The 21071-nt window shown below is 53.9% G+C and overlaps 3 non-coding genes across 3 annotated transcripts; 2 read left to right on the top strand and 1 right to left on the bottom strand.

Annotated features, from left to right (window-relative positions):
- Positions 1–2566: 2566 nt before the first annotated feature.
- On the bottom strand, positions 2567–2640 carry TRNAT-AGU (transfer RNA threonine (anticodon AGU)). Its single transcript has one exon. It is a non-coding gene; the product is annotated as a tRNA-Thr (tRNA).
- Positions 2641–10534: 7894 nt separating this feature from the next.
- On the top strand, positions 10535–10607 carry TRNAK-CUU (transfer RNA lysine (anticodon CUU)). The gene has a single exon. It is a non-coding gene; the product is annotated as a tRNA-Lys (tRNA).
- Positions 10608–14595: 3988 nt separating this feature from the next.
- On the top strand, positions 14596–14668 carry TRNAL-GAG (transfer RNA leucine (anticodon GAG)). The gene has a single exon. It is a non-coding gene; the product is annotated as a tRNA-Leu (tRNA).
- Positions 14669–21071: the final 6403 nt, after the last annotated feature.

Here is a 21071-nt window from a genome sequence, read left to right as displayed (position 1 = left end):
CAGGCCTGCTGGATCCAGGTGTTTGGCTTAGCTGGCTGGAGGGGTTGGGGCAATGGGCTGGTGCTGTAGAACTAGGCAGTGGGCCCAGAGATGCCTGGAGTCCTGATTCTGGTGAGTCTGGGTCCATCCTCCCTGGAAATGCTCGATGTTGCCCCTGCTGAAGGCACTGGCCACTCTCAGGGCTTGATTTGATTCCAGTTCTCTGACTCCCAATCAGGAACTAGGTGTGGGACAGTGAGAATCAGTTTAACCGCCCTGCTCACATACAAAAATGTTCTTCTGACCCCACAGGCCACCCAACCCTTTAGTGTGTGAAACAAAAGGTTTATTCTGAAGAGAACACAACGGAACAGGATGGGAGCTGTTCAATGGCAGGTCACAGGCACACAAAGCCTCCCAAACCTTCCGATTCCAAGCAGTTCTGGGGAGTTTGCAGGACTGAAAGTCTCTCCGTGATCCAGCCACAGCTGGGGTGGGTCTTTCGGTGCTTTTCTCAGTGCTCTGGTTGGAGAACAATTACCCCAGAGAGAAGAAGCAGGAATGAAGACAAGCTGGGGAAGATGCAGCTCCCTCTTGTCTTCCTTTGCCATGAGATTTGTGGTTTCTTTTTCCCAGACAAAAGCTGTTCAGCATGTGGCCTGGAAGGCTCTGGGTTCTGTGCATGGGCATGGTCAGAGCTACTTGCGTAGCCTTCAGCTGTATTCCTGGCTTTCTCATTGGGGCAACTGGATAGGAGATGCCACAGGAGGGGCCATTGAGCAAGCTAGGCAGTGCGTTGCCCAACTGGCTTTGAGTGTGACCCAGAGACAGAGCAGAAGTTCTGAAACACAGACAGACAGACAGACAGACAGACAGACACAGCCATCACCCAAAATAGAAAGGCTGCACACACAGAAATGAGCTTGTAATATGTGAATGATTCAAACATTTTCCCCCCCTACCTTACCGCCTCTGTTTAGGACAATTGCCTCAGATCTGCCTCCTACACAAGCTGGCTGGGGCTTCGTGGTGTCCAGTGGCTCACATCCAGCCATGCCCAACACTATGAACCACTCCCCTGGCTCAGCTGCAAAGGGTCAGTGCTTCTCAGTTCCCTGAGGCTGACAGGGAGCCCCCTCAAACCCACTTCTGCTCACTCAGCTTTGCCACAATGGAGTGGCGGGTCTTGCCCTCTTGGACACAGCTTTGCTTCTTTCCCTTCCACTCCGACACCCACGTCTGCTCCTGGGCTGCCATGAGCCACCCCGGACATGCCATGAGACAGACACAGGATTCTTCCTTCCCTCAGGCAGCCTCACCTCCACAGGCTTTGGCAGAAGAAAGGGTGGCGCTCCATTTATGGGCCTAAAGCACTCAGCTTCCCCCCCGCCCTCCTTCCTCAGCTTGGCTTCCTTCTTCCCCTACATTCCTGCCTCACTTCTTCCTTCAGCAACTCAAGCAGAGGAGGCCAGCAGGGAGAGCCGACCTCCACAGGAGAACCTCCAAGGGCAGGGAGGCCAAGATTCAAGCCTCCTAGAAGTGACTGGTTTATCTCCTGCAGCTTCCCCATGTTCACAGCAAAGGCAATGCTCAGCTGAGGTCTCCATCTTCTGTCACACAGGAGCTGGGCTTATTAGAGGGACAGGTGGGGGCAGAAGGAGGTGAGGGGAGAGAGAATAAGGAAAACGTTGAGGCTTTTACTTGTTTTTGAGCAAGGGACCTTTTACATGTTAAGCAAATGTGACAACCACTACACCACAGAAGCTCTTGGGGCAAGACTTTTCCATCCCTCCAATTCCATTGACATTCTGTCAGGCACACAGGGCTGGAGAGCCTGAAAGAAATTGTGGGGAGCCCTTCACAGGCTCAGCTGCTGGATCCGAGGGCTGCAGCTGCGTTCAGGAAGTATGACTGGGGCTTCAAGGGGAGTGTGATACACCACAGCTGGGAAGAGGAGCTGGTAACCCCCATCTCCCTCCTGTGTGTGTCAGTGTGATCTGAAATGGAAAGCGGCCCAGTGAGGAAGTGACTGTCTAGGAAGGAGAACTGCAGAAATGGATTTAGGGTTCACTGCAGGACCACAAGCTAAATATGAATCAACAGGGTGATGCTGTAGCACAAAAAGCAAACGTGATTCTGGGATGTATGAACAGGAGAGTTGTGAGCAAGATGTGAGAGGGGGCACAGTACATGCTGTGCTGTGCAGGTACTTCTCTTCCCACAGCCCACACCTCCATGTGCTTCCCCACCATCCTGGCCATGTTCTGCCTTTCTGGGACTTTTCTTCTAACTTGTTTGGGTTTTGTCAATGACAAAGGGATGTGAGAGGAGAGTAACTCTCCTTCTCCTGCCCTGCCCAGACAGCCCCAGAGCTGGGAGGATCATCCTCTCTTCTTGCTGCCAGAGGAGTCACCTTCCCAACACCAGTTCCAGCTGACTTTGCCTGAGCTCTAGTCTGTGAGTGGAGGCTTTCCAATGCCCCTCTCCCATCACCCTTTACCTTCCCCAGCAATGACTGCGATTGCTTAGGGAGGGCTCTTCTGTTCCCCAGACAGATGGAAGAAAACATTGCCACAGATGTGCAGCAAGGCACCACTGGGAGTTGAACCCAGGATCTCCTGTTTACTAAACAGGTGCTTTAGCCAGCTGAGCCATGGTGCCCACCCCTTTAACCTGTGGGTTTTGACAAAGAGGTACCTGCATAAGTCTGTGTCTTCAACCAGAAACCCGTCCTGCAGCACTTTAAAGGTTACTGACCTAATTTATCCAGTGCTGAGCTTTTGTGGGGCTGAACCACTGTGATGAACTGCCCACAACCAGCCCTTCCCATTCCCCAGCACAGACATTGTGCCTGAGGGAAGCCTCCTCTCTCCCCACCTGCCCCAGTGCCAGGATCCCACCAGCAGAGCCTGGAGTCCTGCCCGTCCTTTGCTCCCCCAGCCTGAGACCCCCCCTCACTTTCACTCTGTGCTCCCCACTCCCTCCTTTCTCCCTGTTCACACCCCAGTGGTGGGGCGAGGAGGGCCCAGCTCTGGGGCACAGTTATCTCCTGTCTCTCACGGAGGGGGGATGGGCTGCGCTGCCCCAGCTGGAGCTCGTCAGGGGGAGTGTTTGATGCAGCGTAACGAGAAGAACATTTTGCCTTTCTGTCTCCTTCTGCCCTTCAGCCCCACTTGTGACCCTCCACACAACCCCTTTGCTCTATTACCAGCCCAGTGCAAATCCCTGTGCCCTGGGGGTGGGGCTGACTTTACAGCTTTCCCTGTGTGAAACCTTTGAGCAGGGCCGGGGACTTGGCAGCCAGTCAATGGCCTCCCAGGGGCTCTTGGCTTTTCCAGGGGATCCCACAGGCAGCCCTGGCCCAGACTCCTCTCACAGGGACCAGCTGCCCTTTGGATCCTCTTCACAACAGTCACTCACCTGCAGGGAGTGTGGAGCTGTGTAGACGGGACTGGCACTGGGGGCCCAGCTCAGAGGTGCCCTCGAGCCCAGTATCCGGACAGCGTGTGGGAAGTGAGGGGCACCACAGAGCTGGGCTGGTAGGGGCTGCAAGTCATGAGTAAGAGGCTTCCCAGGGCTGTTAGGGGCTGTAGGTCAGGAGTGGGGGGTACCACACGTCTGCACTGGCGAGGGCTGCAGGTCTGCGGTGAGGCCCCTTCGCTTCACAGGCTCCCTTAGTGCAATTCACTCCCTGGGCAGCACAGACAGTGTGTGCTGGGGCCGAGGGCGGCTCTTCTGCTGAGTGTGAGCCCTGCTGTGTCTGCCCCATGCAGGGAGCTGGGGCTGGGATATGGTCCCAGGGGATTTGCCTCTTGCCCTGGGATCAGATCTGTGGCTCCCTGGGGGAGTTGGCAGCTGGCAGAGGGGGAATCCAGGCCAGCCTGAATTGGAAAGCCTCTGGGCTGCTGTAATAAGAATGGAACTGAGTTGATGCCACCGGCTCATGTAGACAAGCTCTGCAGTGCAGCAAGGGGCTTGCTGGAGTGCAGCTCACAGCACTGAGGCACAAGCCCCAAGTCCCAGCTCCTTGCTCCAGGGACAGGCTGTTGCAATGGGCAGCCCTGGCTCACACAGGGCCAGGTGGGTCTTTGAGCTTGGGCCATGTGCACCCATAAAGTGTGGAAATTTGAGCAGAGTGCTGTTGGCCATGCTGCCATCCTGGGACCGTGCTGTGGCTGGGCAGTTGCAGGTCGGGGTCCCCTGGGGGTGTTTGGGCTCCAGGTCATGTCTGGTGCCCCCGCCCCGTGGCACAAAGGTGTTTGCCCTGTAGGTTACGTACCTGAACCTCCACTGCCACGGTTGAGGGTACCCTGGTGGGTGGATGCCTGGCTGGTGCTCTGAGAGGAGAGGTCTATGAGGAGCCCCCCCTCCTTAGTGCTGGATCCCTCCTCTTCCATCCCAAGGGATGGCTGCTCGGGTGGGCCCTGGGGTGCAAGGTTGGCCTCTGGGATGGACTCCAGATCCCAGGCCTGCTGGGACTCCTCAGCTGCTGTGTCCAATGTGGTCTGGGGGGAGGAGGTGTTCTGGGGGATCAGGATATCCCTGAGCTCCCTGTAAGAAGAGGAAAGTGGTGGGGGCAGCCCCAGACCAGCTGGTCGACTCCCAGTCCCGGGTGTAATCCTGCCGCAACTCCTTCACCTTGCTACAGACGTGATCTGCAGTGTGGGCAGGGTGACTCTGGGTGGCCAGGCCCTTGGCCAGTCAGGTCAATGCTTCTGCCTTCCGCTGCTTGCTCCCCATCACATGGAGCACGTCCTCCTCACCCCAGAGCCCCAACAGGTCTCACAGCTAGGCCTCCAACCAGGAGGGGCCCTGCTGCTTTTTGTCCCCCCGTTTGGGTACTGGGAGTCCCTGAGTCCCCTTGGGGGGGAGCCCTGGGGGCTCTCAGGGGGCTGGCTCGATGCCTTGGTGCTGGGTGTTCGGGCTGAGGTCCGTAGAGGGCTTGCAGGCTAGCACGTGTGTGTGCTGCTGCCTGCATGCTCTCAGCTTCCTGCCACAGGAAATGCAGGTCCATGGTGCATTAAGGGCTGCTGTGCTCAGTGATCGTAGAGCCCCGCAGGGGGTGGACAGCACGTCTCAACCCCTCAGCTGATTGCTGCCATGGAGGACCCTGCTATTTCGAAGTAGTGGGACGTGGATCGTCGACACATGCCCTACTTTGACGTTCAGTGTCGAAGTCGGGGGCTTTTCCCATCTTTGGATAGGAATAGCGATTTTGACGTCTCACCTCCTAACGTTGATTTTAACACTGAAATAGCGCATGGTGCGAGCAGACACAATGCGCTATTTTGACGTTGTGCTGGTTACTTCAAAGTAACCGACGAGTGAATTGTTTCCAAACCAGGTTTCATTGGAATCGTTACCAATTAGAAAGCCAATCAAAAGTCATGCACAGCTCGAACGGTTCATGGTCTCACTTTTATGCCAATTTAACCCAGCTAAGTACACACAGGCTTATAACCCACACACACTCCCTCCCATCAGCACACTCCCCTGCTGGGGCTGGCCAGACCCCAGGGAATGTTGGGTGCTTGGTTGAGGCCAGAGTCCAACGTGTCCAGCAGCCCATTGTGCCGAATGTCTGGATCCTGCCTCCTGTGGCAAACTAATGTATTATTTATCTTCTGAGTAGGAGGCCATGGAGAGGGAGGGATGTTCAGTTCATTGGTTGAATCCCTCAGCCCGGGTGGGTGCTGCTCGTTCATTGGTCGTACCCCTCAACCCAGGTGGGTGCTTCAAACAGCTCTGACTTGGAAACACACCCAGATGGGGCACTCTGAAAACAGCTCGAGAAATAAATCACAGACATGGCCTGTAATTAAAAGTATAAAAATATGCCCCAGAGCCCCAATGTGAACCTCTCCTGCCACAGACACTGACTGTCCATCATCTCCTCTGCCGCTGCTCTCAGAAATGGTGCATCTGCCAAAGCAGTGTATGCTACAGACCTCTGCAGTTCACAGAGCCACCCCTGTTGCATGTTGATCACCTGCTCAGGTAGCTCAATGAAAGTCTGAGCCCAGGGAGGTGATACAGCAGCGGAACCTGGTTTGAGGACACCAGGCTCTGCAAAGCCAGGCTGCCAGGCACCAGCACCCCCAGGCAGTGGCATTGTGATGCAGGCAGGGATGTCCTTAGAGCCCTCCTGCACAGCTGGACATGCACAGCTCCCCATCCATGCTGGAACCTCCCCATCCAAAGCAGCCAGGCCACTTCATCAAGATGCCCCAAGGGCTCACCTAGTAGCTGTGTCTGAACAGCTCAGCCAGCCGGCTGCTTGGAACTGGTTTTACAAGTGTCATCTCTGGAAAGGAGCCAGGGGAGCTGCAGGGACATATGGACTCAACAATGAGGTGGCTGGGGCAGAAATTTTCTTTAAGCAGAGGGGAATTAGATCAAATGGTAGAGCAGTTGCTTTGCATGCAAGAGGTTGTGGGATGGATTTCCCTCAGAGTGGTTTTATGCAGCCTTTTCTTCCAAGGCAATGTGAGAGCAGTGCCCCCTTCTTTCTTCTGACTTTATTGTCACTCCACCAGTTCCTGCTGGCTTGGCCTGTCCCCTGGTTCAGCAACCCACTGGCCTGGCCACTCTTCCTCATCCAGTAGCTAAAAGCTGAAAACTAAGAAAGCAGAGCCCTGGAGGCCTTCTAATCCCACCACCTCCAAGGGAAGGAAGGGAGTGCTGGGGGGAAGACTCGATATCACATCTTGAGGAAAGGTTGCAATCCAAAGTTATTCAGAAGGTTTTTAGTTCCTGCTGAGCATCCCACCCAGCAGAGGAATGAGGTCCCACCACCCTTAACATCTCTGCACTAATTTGTGTCGCACAGCCAGACACTTAGACACTTGAATGTCTCTGAAGAGGATTTCCAGAGTTCCACAACAACCTCTGCAGAAGTGCTGGGGGCCATGACTGGCTGGGGCAGTGGTCTCCTGTGTTTATGACTTCCCTGATTCCTAGAGCTTTGAGGCCAGCAGAACTGGGGAGGAAATGGAGAGCAGAGAAAACCACTGGAGCTGCTGTGGAGGGCAGGTGCCACTTGGCAGGGTGCTCCTGCTGCCCCTTCCTGGGGTAGTGTGCGGTGCAGTGCGAGCTTATGGGGGGCTGGCTTTGTTTTTTGAGAAGCTGGGTCCAGGCAAGCCCCAGCCTCACCTGGTCCAGACCCACTTGGAAGCCTGTCCCTTTTGTAGAGGTGGTGACTATTAAGCCTTCCTCCGCCTCATGGGCTGGAGACCCTGCCCCGGTGGGGTGTATTTGGACCGCAAGAATTTTGTCCGTCAGGTCAACACAATGAGGACTGGACAAGAACCTTGTGATCAACATCATCTCCTGGGATGGGGAAAGGCTGGTCAGGCTGTGTCCAGGGCCCAAGTGCTTCTCAGTCAGGTGAATCAGTGATAGAATCATAGGACACTAGGACTGGAAGGGACTTTGAGAGGCCATCGAGTCCAGCCCCCTGCCCCAATGGCAGGACCAAGTACTGTCTAAACCATCCCTGACAGACGGCTCTGTAACCTGTTCTTAAATATCTCCAGAGATGGAGAATCCACAACCTCCCCAGGAAATTTATTCCAGTGTTTGACCACCCTGACACTTAGGAACTTTTTCCTAATGTCCAGCCTAAACCTCCCCTGCTGCAGCTTAAGCCCATTGCCTCTTGTTCTATCCTCAGAGGCCAAGAAGAGCAAGTTTTCTCCCTCCTCCTTATGACACCCTATGAAGTAAGTAGCCAAGCGAGGGGAGGGATGGAGATGGCCAAAGCCCCTTTCCAACAGGCTGGCCAGCCTCACCACATGTGCATGCTGGTGTCTCCTCCTATCAGAGCTCTAGATTGCTCTCTGCCAGCTAAGTATCCGGTGGCAGGGCCGTCCTTACCCATATGCTGACTGCACTGCTGCATAGGGCACCTCAGCATTTCCCGTTTCATTCCATTCATTGCAACGGCAGCCGGGCACCTGAGTCCCCAGTCTCAGCCCTGTGTTCCTTCTGTGCTGTGTGGGCCATGCTGGCAGGGAACAGAGAGGCCCTGGGGATGCCAGACCTGATGTACAGGGTCAGGGACTCTGCTTAGACAGCCCTTTGCCTCCAGCAAACCCTCCAGGGGCTGCAGTGCATTGGGTAGCTGCAGTATCCCTTGTGCAGCAGCGTAGATTGGGGCATATCAAACTCTGGTGCAGCCATGGGGTGGCGCAGTGGGTTAAAGCAGGTTCACCTCCCACTAGCAGCAGCTCCTGGGGGTGAGGGGAAAGTGGCTCCGTGCACTCCCTGCCATTCGTGGGCACCACACACCACTTCCTATTGGCTGCGGTTCCCCCTTCCTGGCCAATGGGAAACGCAGGGGCAATTCCTGCAGTCAAGGGCAGATATGAGTTCCCCCTTCAGTGCCTCCCCTGGGGCTGCAGAGGATGTGCCGGCCACTAAAGAGAATACTTGACACTCCAAGGCTAAGGAGCAGGGCATAGAAATTCAAAAGTCTTTAGAAGTGAAGCAGGGCGAGGGCCAGGGCCAGTGGGAGTCACAGACTCATAGGGCTCTAGAATTGAAGAGACCTGAAGTGGTCATCAAGTCTAGTCCCCTTCCCTCATGGCGGGGCCAAGCACCATCTATCGTGGGGTGAGCAAACCTCAGGGGGCATGAAATTTCATAAGGGGGGCACAGCCCAGTTACCTGCTGGGTCTCAGGCTCATCCATGTAATGAAAAATGATGAAATCTGTTACTGTTTCTATGTCTGTGTCATCACATTTATACACTGATGAATAAAGTTCTTCTATTTTACAGACTTGTTTTCTTTCACACTCCCAAATGGGCGTTTAAGCCTGTGAACATCACTGAAATTTCTGTAGGTTCTGATCACATTCGAGAGGTTGTGCGGTAGCTCCTAATTTCAGAGATGAAAAGTGGGGACCAAAGTAAAAAGTTTCCTTACCCTTGGTCTAGGTATTCTCCGCTGGATATTTCTCCAACTTCTAAAATATCTCCAAAGATGGAGATTTTGCCTTTACCCAAGGCATTTTATTCCAGTGCTTAACTGCCCTGATAGGAAATATTTCCTAATGTCCAACTGAAATCTCCCTTGGTGCAATTAAAGGGGAATTCAATTTAATTAAAATTAAAGGGAAGGAATTTTATGACATATAGTTGTATTCCCAATTAGATAGATAGATTGATGGATTTTTGGTGTCTATCTATCTATCTATCTATCTATTGTTCATTACTCTGGCCCGATTAGGAATTGTAGAACTCACTGCTCAAAGAATTCAATTTCAGCTTGAGAGAGATATAAAACTGTGAAATGTGCAGACCTGAACACAGAGATGTTCTGCATGTGGATTATGATGCAGAGCCACAAGAGTGGACTTTGGGTCCTTTCCTTTCTGGTCACTGCATTAATGTCCTCCAGATGCCCCAGGGGCATGAGGCTTTCTCTAGCCCTAGGCACCTTCCAGTGCAGACCAAGTGCTTGTCTGGTGTGCGCTTTGGTGCCCTGCTCCCGACTGTGCCATACAGGAGGCCTGTGATGTGCAAGGAGGTCAGACGAGATGATCTCTGCAAACAGCCTGTGGCACAGAGCAGCCTCTGGTGTTCCCATGCGCAGCCGAGTTGAGCCCCAGAATGTCCCTGAGTGAGTGGGGGTGACACAGGGGTGGAAGCTCAGCCATGCAAAGGGGCTGCCAGGGGCAGGACATGAACCCTGCAGGGTACAGGTAGGTGTGGGAGTGACATCACAGGGGCCTCTTACAGCACCTCAGCTGATTGGTTAAAAGAAGTTGGAAGGTGATGACCTCACAGAGAGGCCATGACAACAGCCACGCGGGACAGGCTGCAGGGCAGGTGACATCTCAGACACCCCCGGGGCTTTGCCTCAGGGACTCTCCTTCCTCAGCTCTGCCCACGAGGCTGGAGAGGAATCAGGGTGAGGAAAACGAGCATGAGGAGGAGCCTCTTTGTCCCGTTCTCCTGCCCCACAACTAACTGCGCTGGACGACCGACGTTCATCTGGGGCAGGTCAGAGCCTGATCCACCCGGTGCTGGGCACATTGAAGGCAGGAAACACTCGGTTAGGGTTCTGCCCTCCCCAGTGGAACTGAAGGGTGAGTGAATCAGGTCCCTCTTTCTGCTCCCTTCGCCCAGCGTTGTAAAGCACAACCGCCTGTGAGCCACTAATGCCCCTTTCTCTGGAGAGTCACTAACAGGCAATTTCCCACGGAAAACTCTCTTCACCTGCGTGTTCTCTCTGAATGAAAAAGAAACGTGTTCGACTGCCTGCACCGGCTCTGCGCTGGGGGAAACGGTGTCAGCGTTAATTTGTTGTGCAGAAATGGCCGTAGGTGTGTGAGGTGTGCGGGAGAGCTCGCAGCAGCAGTGAGAGGCTTGGCCAAGATTCACTCCAACAGTCTGTTTTCTTTGCATCTCACCTCCGGCAGCCCCAAGAAGAAAGACTGGAGTCTGGCCCGTGTGAGCACTTTGCCACGCACATTTGTCTTTGACCCACCTGACATGCAGATTTGACTCCTTCTCCTCAGTGATAGGTCATGAGACACTTTTACCCTTGTGGTCTGGCTAGCTCAGTTGGTAGAGCATGAGACTCTTAATCTCAGGGTCATGGGTTCAAGCCCCATGCTGGGCGCTTCCCTTCTTGCACTCATGTTTTCAGCTGATTGAGCAATTCTCAAACACCTGTCGCTGACGTCCTGGCCTAAGGCACGAAATGTGTGTTCTTGTTCTCATCTCTTGTACAAACTGGTATTTCCATCATCTTCAGAGAGTGGAAGAGGATTTTCTTCTCTTTGTCTCTATTCCCACCTGCACGAGGAGGACAGAACAAATCCTCTCCCCAGCTGAGTGTCCCTCTTCAGTGCTCGGTAGATTCACATCTTTCTGCATGGGCTCCAGGTGGGCACTGGGTGTACAAATCAGCTCCAACTATCCAGGGGATGGTGAGGAAATGAGGAGCTCTTGTTATTCACTTACATGAGGACAAGAGATTGCGGGTTCAAAAGTGTGATGGGAAAAGTGTTATTGGACAGGGGCAGTGATGGTTTGTGTTCAATGGAGGGATGGAGATTTCTGCTTGGAATGTTCTGATTCTTCATTCCTGCCGCCCGTCTCGCCAGGGCAGTGGAAAGGTGAGTGTCAGTCACTAGATGGCTCTCACATGGAAAGGGCACACGGGGCAATTTGTAGTTATTTGGAAAGAACACAGAAGGTGCGTCTACACGAGAAAGCGAGATGGAAGTAGCAAGCACAGCTTCGAAATAGCATGTGCCACATCTCCACGTGAGACACGCTACTTCAAAGCTGCAACCGATGTTAGCCAGTGTGATGTCAAAACTGCAGCTCCTATGAGAAGATGGGAACAGAGCCCTACGTCGACATCTGTCATCGAAGTAGGACGTGTGTAGACATTCCACGTCCCTCTACTTCAAAATAGTGGGGTCCGCAATGGCGGCAGTCGGCTGTTAGGAGCACTTCCTGGACTGACTCTGAGCTCCGTGACCTCTGGGGCTCTGAGTGAGGAGAAGGTGCTCCACGTAATGGGGAGCAAGCAGCAGAACGCAGACGTGTTCCCCAGCTGGCCAAGAGCCTGACCACCCGCGGTCACCCTGCCCGCACCCCTCACCACATCAGTGGTCAGGTCAAGGAGTTGCAGCAGGGTTACGCCTGGGCGCAGGACTCGGCCAGCTGGTGTGGGGCTGTTCCCACCACTTGCCCCTATTACTGCGAGCTCCTAGCCATCCTGGGCCCCAGCGACACCTCCTCTCCCCGGCCTTCCTTGGCGCCATGGCTGAGGAGCCCCAGCAGGACGTGGAGCCTGAGTCTGGACCGGAGCCCAGCCCCGCACCCCCAGGGCCAGAGCAGGAGCCAGTCACCCACCGTCCAAGTGGTCCAACAGTGAGGCTGAGCTTGTGCTGGACATCCCCTCCTACGGCTCCAGCCAGGCATCTGCCCAACGGGCGTTCCCTGACCACGGCGCTGGACTGCCAGGTACGTACCCCCCAGGGCACACACCCCCCAGGGCATGACCCTGGCATGCCTGGGCCTGGCAGACGACAGCCCACGGATTAGGCCACGGCCACCAGTGCCCATCAGCACCCACACCCTTGGGCAGTCCCATGCGCCCCGTCCCCCCATGAAAATAGTTAGTGTATCTCGTTTCCCCCATGTCCGTACTGAGTCATGATGGTGTTTGTTGTGTTCCACACTCAGAGGTGAGCTTTTTGGTTGTTTAACAAGGAATCAGTTTTATTTTCACACACACCCGTGTTACGTGTGGGGGCGGTGAGCGGGTGGTGGGGGCGGTGTGCATGTGATGGGGCTGGTGTGTGGGTGATAGGGACAGTGAGTGGGTGGTGGGGGTGGTCAGTGGGTGGTGGGGGAGGTGTGCAGGCCGTGGTGTGAGTGTGCAGGGGGTGCACCAGGGGTGGCCTGGGTGGTGCTCACTAGGACCACCCCAGTCAAAGTACTCCCATAGGACCTCCCAGACATGGACCCACTCTTGGTGGGCCTGATGGCTCCGGGCAGCAGCCCAGCTCACCTGTCCTCCTTCGGGCACCCGGAGGTGCAGCTGCTGGTAGTGACACATCCGTGGGTTCCTGTTTAGAAGGGAGGTGTTTTCGCCAGCTAAGCCATGAGGCCTGCCTCAGCCTGAGCTCTGCTGTCTGCCCACACCTGACTCCTGCCAGCCACACCTGGGCCTGCTTCGCTCTGCTGGAGTTTAGATCCCATCCGGCAGAGGAGCTGGGGAAGTTTAACTCCCAAGGGGGGTGACTCTTTGCACAGATCCGCGCTAGACAACTGGGTGGTGTCTCTCAGGGGTGTAAAAGAACTATTTGAACTAGCTAGAATCATGATCCCAGGAGATGCCCAGCCAGGGCTCTGCTCTCCCTCTCTCCCTCTCTGGCTACGTCTACACGTGCACCCAACTTCGAAATAGCTTATTTCGATGTTGCGACATCAAAATAGGCTATTTCGATGAATAACGTCTACACGTCCTCCAGGGCTGGCAACGTCGATGTTCAACTTCGACGTTGCTCAGCCCAACATCGAAATAGGCACAGCGAGGGAACGTCTACACGCCAAAGTAGCACACATCGAAATAAGGGAGCCAGGCACAGCTGCAGACAGGGTCACGGGGCGGACTCAACAGCAAGTCGCTCCCTTAAAGGGCCCCTCCCAGACACACTTTCATTAAACAGTGCAAGATACACAGAGCCAACAACTAGTTGCAGACCCTGTATATGCAGCACGGACCCCCAGCTGCAGCAGCAGCAGCCAGAAGCCCTGGGCTAAGGGCTGCTGCCCACGGTGACCACAGAGCCCCGCAAGGGCTCGAGAGAGAGTATCTCTCAACCCCCCAGCTGATGGCCGCCATGGAGGACCCCGCTATTTCGATGTTGCGGGACGCGGATCGTCTACACGTCCCTACTTCGATGTTGAACGTCGAAGTAGGGCGCTATTCCCATCCCCTTATGGGGTTAGCGACTTTGACGTCTCGCCGCCTAATGTCGATTTCAACTTCGAAATAGCGCCCAACACGTGTAGATGTGACGGGCGCTATTTCGAAGTTACTGCCGCTACTTCGAAGTAGCGTGCACGTGTAGACGCAGCTTCTGTCTCCTTTGAGCTCCTGGCCTTAGGCAGGAAAAGTCTCTTCTTGGCCTCAGGTCTGGAGAGGAGCAATTGATGTTTCTGTCACCCTCAGAGAGCAAAAGAGGATTTTCTTCTCTTCAGTTCCATCCCCATATGCCCCAAGAGGGCAGAAAAAAACCCTTTGCCAGCTCACTGTCCTCCTCAGCACTCTGTCGTGTCATGTCTTTCCACATCAGCTCCGTTTGTGCCCTGGACCTATAAATGATCTACACAGAGCCAGAAAAGGAGGAGCTCTGAATTTGTGTTATTCACTTACACCAGGACAAGGGTTTGAGCGCTCTGCCACTTGAGCTAACTCCTCTGCCTGGGAACAACTCTCTTAACCCACTCACCTTGTTCCTGACCCCATAATGGGACTCTTTCTGCCCCTGAATCTTCTCTTTGTTAAGTCATCCCATCTCCTCCTTGCAACATGTATGCCCAGAAGAGAATCCCACGGTTGAAGAAACCTTCGCTCTCTCTCCGACATGATCTGCACAACCACACATTTATCTCCATGGTTCAATGATCCTGGACCTTTTCCTTCAACAGGGAGGATGGCCGAGAGCACCTGAGGACCCCTGGATGCTTCATCCCGATGGGTCACTTCTTCAAAGACTCTTCCTGGGGTTGCTTTGCTTTGTAACTCTTGGCCTTTACACACGAGTGGCCCTGCTTACTTCTTGCCCCTCTCCAAAAGCTTGGGCACCATCCGGTCACACAATGATCCTGAGGCTAAGTGGCCAGGATGTGGTAAGATACTCTTGTGGTGAAAGGGTCAGATCCCATCTTCTTCCTTACCATCAGTATCCTGCAGTCCCCTGCGGCCACTGGGTGAACCAGGAAGTTAGGCAGAAATGGGGCAAAAGAGGAACTCAAGCTGAAGGAAGCTGCCAATATTCCTCCTGCCTCTCAAGGACACTTGCAAAGGCAACAATAGCTGAGAAAAACATTTCCCATAGTGATGGGGTGGTATTTACACAGCTGCTGAAGTAGCTCAGTTGGGAGAGCGTTAGACTGAGCATCTAAAGGTCCCTGGTTCAATCCCAGGCTTCTGTAGACCTTTCCCAAACAAAGGCCCTAGAGCAGTTAGTGACTAGTGGGGTCCTTGCTGCTGGCAAGCACTCCTGGAAAGGGCATTGTCAGACCTTTCCAGACACCTTACTGCTTGAAGGCTGTTCCTTTCTTCTGTTGCTCTTCCTCAGCAAGGGGAGTCTAAAAAGACCCCCATTGTGTCCACTCAACTACACAGAACTTGCTGAGAGTTCCCTAAAGTCCACTGCTCCACCCACTGAGCTAGTGAAAGGCAGCTCTTAGGGCCTCTCACCACCACTTTCTCCAGGTTGGCCTATCCATGTGTCTCGGCACATGCGGCACAGGTGGATGGCATTGCAGGGGAGGCTCAGAGGAAGCCAGCTGAGATTCTGTGGTGCACTGGTTATCCCAAAAGTTTCCAAGCTGAAATCAGCAACAAACACAGGATGTCGTTTGTGTCCTGGCATGTGCTCCTGCTTGTATGGCTGGCCTGGAGCCTGGCCTTCCCTGCCCCTATGAGTGCCAGCAATCAGACAGCCTGCGGTACCTTTCAATGAGCCAAGGGAACACTTTTGTTCTAAGTGAAACAAAAACCATCCACCAACAGCCTTGGCCAGGGAGCCTGTCCTTCCTCTCTGGCTGCTATGAGCAGAGGCCCAAAAAAAATGACACAGTCTGAGTGGCTGGCAGGGAGCAATCAAGAGACCTGATGGGAGGCGACTTCAGCATTCACAGGTGGTGTGGATGGCAAGTTAAAGGAATGTGGATTGGATAAACGGACGGTAAGATGGATAGAAAGCTGGCTAGAAGGTTGGGCCCAGCGGGAAGTGATCAACAGCTCAATGTCGGGATGGCGCTCGGTTACTAGTGGAGTTCCACTTCGGTTCGGTTCTGGATCCTGGTCTGTTCAACATAGTTATCAATGACCTGAATGAGGGGTTGGATTCCACCCTCAGCAAGTTTGTGGATGACAATGAGATCGGGGCAGAGGTAGATATGCTGGAGGGTAGGGCTACGGTCCAGAGTGACTTCAACAAATTGGAAGACTGGGCTGCAAAAAATCTGACGAGGTTCAATAAGGACAAGTGCAGAGTCCTGCACCTTGTCTGGAAGAATCCCAAGCATTGTTAAAAGCTGGGGTCTGACTGGTTCAGTAGTAGTTCTGCAGGAAAAGACCTGGGAGTTGAAGTGGACGAGAAACTGGACATGAGTCAACGGTGTGCCACTGTAGCCAAGAAAGCTAACGGAATATTAGGTCCCATCAAGAGGAGGGTTGCCAGTAGATCCAGAGACGTGATTATTCCTCTTTATTCGGGTTTGGTGAGGCCGCATCTGGAGTACTGTGTCCAGTTCTGGGCCCCCAGTTTTTGGAAGGATGTAGATACACAGGAGAGGGTCCAGAGGCGGGCGACCAAAATCGTGAGGGGGCTGGAGCATGTGACCTATGAAGAAAGGTTGAGGGAATTGGGACTGTTTAGTCTGCAGAAGAGAAGACTGAAGCGGGACCTGATAACAGCCTTCAACTTACTGAAGGGAGGCTGCAAAGAGGCTGGAGAGAGGTTGTTCACAGTGGTCACGGATGGCAGAACACGGAACAATGGACTCAAGTTGCAGTTGGGAAGGTCCAGGTTGAACGTTAGGAAAAACTTTTTCACTCGGAGGGTGGTGAAGCATTGGAACGGTCTCCCCAGGGAAGTAGTGGAGTCTCCATCTCTGGAGATGTTTAAGTCTCGTTTTGACAGAACCCTGGCGGGGCTGATCTGATGGGTCTGGTCCTGCCTCGGGCAGGGGGCTGGGCTTGATGGCTTTTTTAGGTCTCTTCCATCCCTGTTCTGTCATTGTAGTGCAGCCACCCCCCTTTGTCCGATGGATTGAACAGCTCTGATAATAGACAAACCCCCAAAGGGCCATCACTCCTTTGCTTTCACTTAACCCAGCTCTGCCCTCTCCACCTCAGCTGCTGCTCTTCGCATGGAGTCTTTTCCAGGAGCACACACCCAGCTGGCTGCAGTTCTCTCCCAGAGGCCATCATTTTGATTTCTTTGACATCCCCAACTGGCCTCTTTTCAATGTCTCTCCTGACATTGTCCCAGCCCCTACTCCAGGTTTCTGTGGGAGCAGTGGTAAGAATGATGCATCATTCAGACATGAACTTCTTGGGAAAGTGATGGTGAACCTCCTACTCTGGCAGTGCGGCCACACAGTCAACCAGCTGATAGGAACTGGTTTTACAAGTGTCATCTTAGGAAAGGAGCCAGGGAAGCGGCAGGGACATATGGAATCAACAATGAGGTGAGTGGGGCACAGGTTTTCTTTAGCCAGAGAGGAGTTAGCTCAGATGGCAGAGCGCTGGCTTTGCATGTAAGAGGTAATGGGATCGATACCCACATTCTCCACTGAAAGTGGCTTTTCTGCAGCCTTTTCTTCCATGGCAATGTGAGACCAGGCCCCCCTTCTTCTCCTGCTTGGCTGCTCCCCAGGAAGCTCTCAATGTAGAGGGGGCATTTGGAGCTGTCTCTGCTTGGCTGTGTGCAATGGCACAAAAGAGCATTTGAACATCTCCTCTCCCACCTGCTGAGAAGAACAGCTCTGACCTGGAGGCTGAATTTGAAGGAGGAAGCCATGGCCATGGGCTGCCTCAGGTGAGAGAAAGTGGTGATGCACATGTGAGCCATGTAACTAATATGGTGATGCCCCAGAGCAGGTAGCAGTGAGCTGTAGGTCAGTCATTGTGGTGGGCAGGCTCAGCACTGCACACGCAGAAGGTTCTGGAGTTGGGTGACAGCTGTGGGCTCTGCTCCTCTGGGCTCTGTGCCTGTGGGTAGGAGAGCAGACAGGACAGCTGCTGGTGCAAGGCCATGTGCTCTGGGTGAGCTGGAGCAGCTGAACTCAGGAGCAGGCAGCAGGCTGGGGTCCCTCCATGGGAAGCACCGTGCAGCAGGGGGTGATGGTGTTACCCTCTGCCAGGGAACATGGGCCATGTTAATCTTGTGATCAAGGCAGCAGAGGGAGGGGATAGGCAGGGTCTGTGGGGACATCAGACAGGGGCCTAGGACAGGGGGTGAGGGGCAGCAGGGTCAGAGGGAATTCCCAGCCATGGCTCAGGGTAGTGGGGAATGGGAGACAGAGTGTGAGGGGGGGATGCCAGGTTGGGGTTCAGGTTGGTGGAGGAGGGACAGAGGGGATGCCCAGTTGGCTTGTTTACATTTGCTCCCTCTCCTGCGCCTGGCAGGGCTGTGACTGTGCTGCTGGACCTCCTGTGCACTGGGGATGGAGCCTGGGAACACCGTGTCTGCCTCTCCTAAGTGCTGTGGGTGCAAACACTGGCTAGAAGAGAATCCATTGATGGTCTTGCACTTTGGTTTCCTGTTTTGTTGAAGGAGCCCCGGGGCGGTGGCAGGAAACTTTGAGTGGATATGAACATTGATGGTTGGAAGGTCTGGCTGTGTTTCGTCTCCTTGTGAAAGAGGGAATTGGAGATGCGATTGCACCATTGTTATTGATGATGTTTTTAAAAGTTCTTGGTGCCCTTTGCTTGCCCATTCTTCAAAGAGAATCTGGCTGACGCACTGGCTGCCGAGAACACTTCAGAAAAGCACCAAACTGTCAGTGTGTGCTGCAGTGTTGTGGTTAGCACTTTGGCCTAACCTGTAAGTCGTCACTTGCTCAGTACCAGTGCTCCTGTCTCTTGTTATTTCTTCAGTGGGGCCAACTCATTTCTGGAAGAATCGTTAAGAGCGCTGCCTTCCTCCTCAATGTGTTTTTTTTCTTTTCATGAAACTTTGATATCTAAAGATGGGGCAGAATAAGAGCCAAAAAGAGCTCCTGTCTCTTGGGTACTTGGTTGCCACCTAATTTGGAAATATGAGCATTGAAAAATTCCCCTACTCACTGTGGCAAACTGGTAGTTTCTTCTTCATTTGTTTCTTTTCAGCTAATGCCATATATATAGCACCAAGTCAAAGACAACACCAAGGACCAAACTGCATTGCAACTTTCTTTTCTTCCACTTACAATGCTTTCAACCAGGGAACCCTGTGCAATCCATGTCTTATGCAGATACATCGACTGCCCTGTCCCCCACAATGAGTTGGGGAATTGGTGAGATTTCACAATTCTTCTGCTGAGTGTTAGCATAAATTGTGATTTTACAACAATGTGTTTACAATCGAAAAAAACCTCATTGCTTCCTTGCTACCCATCAAGCTTTCTTTGCAAGGTATCACACATGCACACCTTTGCATTCTCATGCAAATGATCTCTGGGTGACACATTCCTCCCAGCCTTCAGCAGCATTGAGTTCCCCCGGCACATTCCTGACATAAGTAACCTAAATTGTTCTTGCCAAAATCAGGCCTAATTGGTCGAGAAAACCCTGAGGGGTACCAGAAATCATTCCCTTTTTGCTGCCTTAGAAAAAAAGACTTGGGGAGAAAAATCACCTCCTTGAGGAAATTTCATCTTTGTGCTGCAGCCGCCGTCAGTGTTCTGTGTAAGGTGTGGGTTTGTGTGAGTGTTCAGCAGAGATTCCAGTGCTTCCCAGCTGGTTAGCAGAGCATGTCCACCTAGGTTTCTTGTGTCTACTCATGGTGTGCGTTTGCTCAGACATAAGGTCCAGGGGTGGAAGGGGGCAACAGAACTGTGAGAGGTCTCTAGGGAAGGGACAGGGGGCCATACTCCACATTCCCACCAGGGTTGGGATGGGGCTGGGATCATGAGGAGGTGAGAGCAAGGGAGGGGTCCAATACGCTTGGGTTAATTAGGGGCTGCGAGAAAGGAGGGAGGGGTTGGAGGCAGATTGGGTGGTAGAGGGCAGCAATGTTAAGGACTGTGGGCGGATGTGTGGGGAGAGCTGTGGAACTGTGGAGGACATGTTGGGCAGGGGCTGTAGAAGTGGCTGGTGAGAGAGTGGGCGGCTGGGCCAGCTGGGTGGTCACAGCCTGTGTGAGGGTGTCCAGACAGCCTGTTATCCAGTTGGGCTCCATCTGACCTGGTGGTATCCCAGGTGGGTCCCAGGAGGCTGTTGAGCTCCTGGAAGTGGGACAGATGGTGGCCGCATCATGGGCTTGGCAGTAGACCTGCCACAGTTCCTTCATTTTGCTCCATCGTTGGTCTGCTTTGCAGGTGGGGTGTCCCTTGGAGCTCAGGCCAGTCAAGAGGTGGCTGAAAACTGCAGCATTCTGGCACCTACTTGTCATGTGGAGCAGTAGCTCCTCATCCCCTCAGAGCACCAGAATTCCTTGACCTTGGCCTCACTCCTGGCTGGGTTTCTGCAACCCCTCAGATGGGTTGAAGGGGAGGGTCTGGGGGATACAAGGCTCCAGGTCGTTGGCCAGGGATTGCCACAGGATTGGTTTGGGGAGCCATAGGCCGTGTCTACACGTGCCCCAAACTTCGAAATGGCCACGCAAATGGCCATTTCGAAGTTTCTAATGAAGTGCTGAAATGCATCGTCAGCGCTTCATTAGCATGCGGGCGGCAGCGGCGCTTCGAAATTGACGCGGCTCGCCACCAGGCGGCGCATCCAGACAGGGCTCCTTTTCGAAAGGACCCCCCCTACTTCGAAGTCCCCTTATTCCCATGAGCTCAGGAAGGAAGTGATTCCACTGTGAGAAGTGTGCCGAGGTGCCGGCTTTTGGAAAGCTGCTGCGTGTAAATGAAATTGTTCTTCTATTTGCAACTTGTTGCAACAACATTTTCTGAATTCGAAAACTATTTTTTTCCTATTTTACACTGAACTGTCTCCAGGGCAGAATGATCCCCCTCCCCGACCATCTGCTGCCCCAGGGCCACAGTTTCCTAAAATGTTCCCTAGGGACATAGAATACATTTTGCTCAGTGCACCAAGGCCTGGGCAGATGTGCACCTCCAAGAGAAACACCGGCTGCTGCCTGTGGGGCTCTGCTAATTAGCCAGGCAGCACCTGCATCTCTCCTGAGCAGCCGCCCAAGCACACAGCTTCCAGGGACACTGCCGGGGCCGGGGCTGAGGAAAGGGGAGGGCAGCAAAACCCCCCAGCTGTCTGGCAGTGTTCCTGACCAGCCTCGGCCCACCGAGCATTCACCAGGGTTTCTGGCCTGGGGGCAGTAATAGTCTCACAGCTGTGATGGCCGAGTGTTTAAGGCGTTGGAGTTCAAATCTAGTGGGCTTCCTGGGTGGAGGTTCAAATCTTGCTTTCAACAAAGCCTGAGTTTTAGCCACACCAGGACAACACAGCTGCACACGCCCTGAGACACTGCCCAGGGGCTGCCTGGGGGCCGTCTGTGTCAGAGGTGAGGGGAAATGCTGGCAATGTGGGCTGGTCACCACGCGGGACACAGGCTGGCTGCTGCTGGGCCCAGCCTGTGTCAGCCCAACAGCGCTGCACTCACCTGTGCCCCCTGCAGAGCTTCTGCCTGGGCTGAGCAGGGCCCCAAGCATAGTCAAG

The sequence above is a fragment of the Carettochelys insculpta genome, chromosome 7, assembly GCF_033958435.1.
Source record: "Carettochelys insculpta isolate YL-2023 chromosome 7, ASM3395843v1, whole genome shotgun sequence".
Lineage (NCBI taxonomy): Eukaryota > Metazoa > Chordata > Testudines > Carettochelyidae > Carettochelys > Carettochelys insculpta.
Note: the sequence above shows the minus strand (reverse complement) of the source record. Positions and strands in the feature narration are given on the sequence as shown.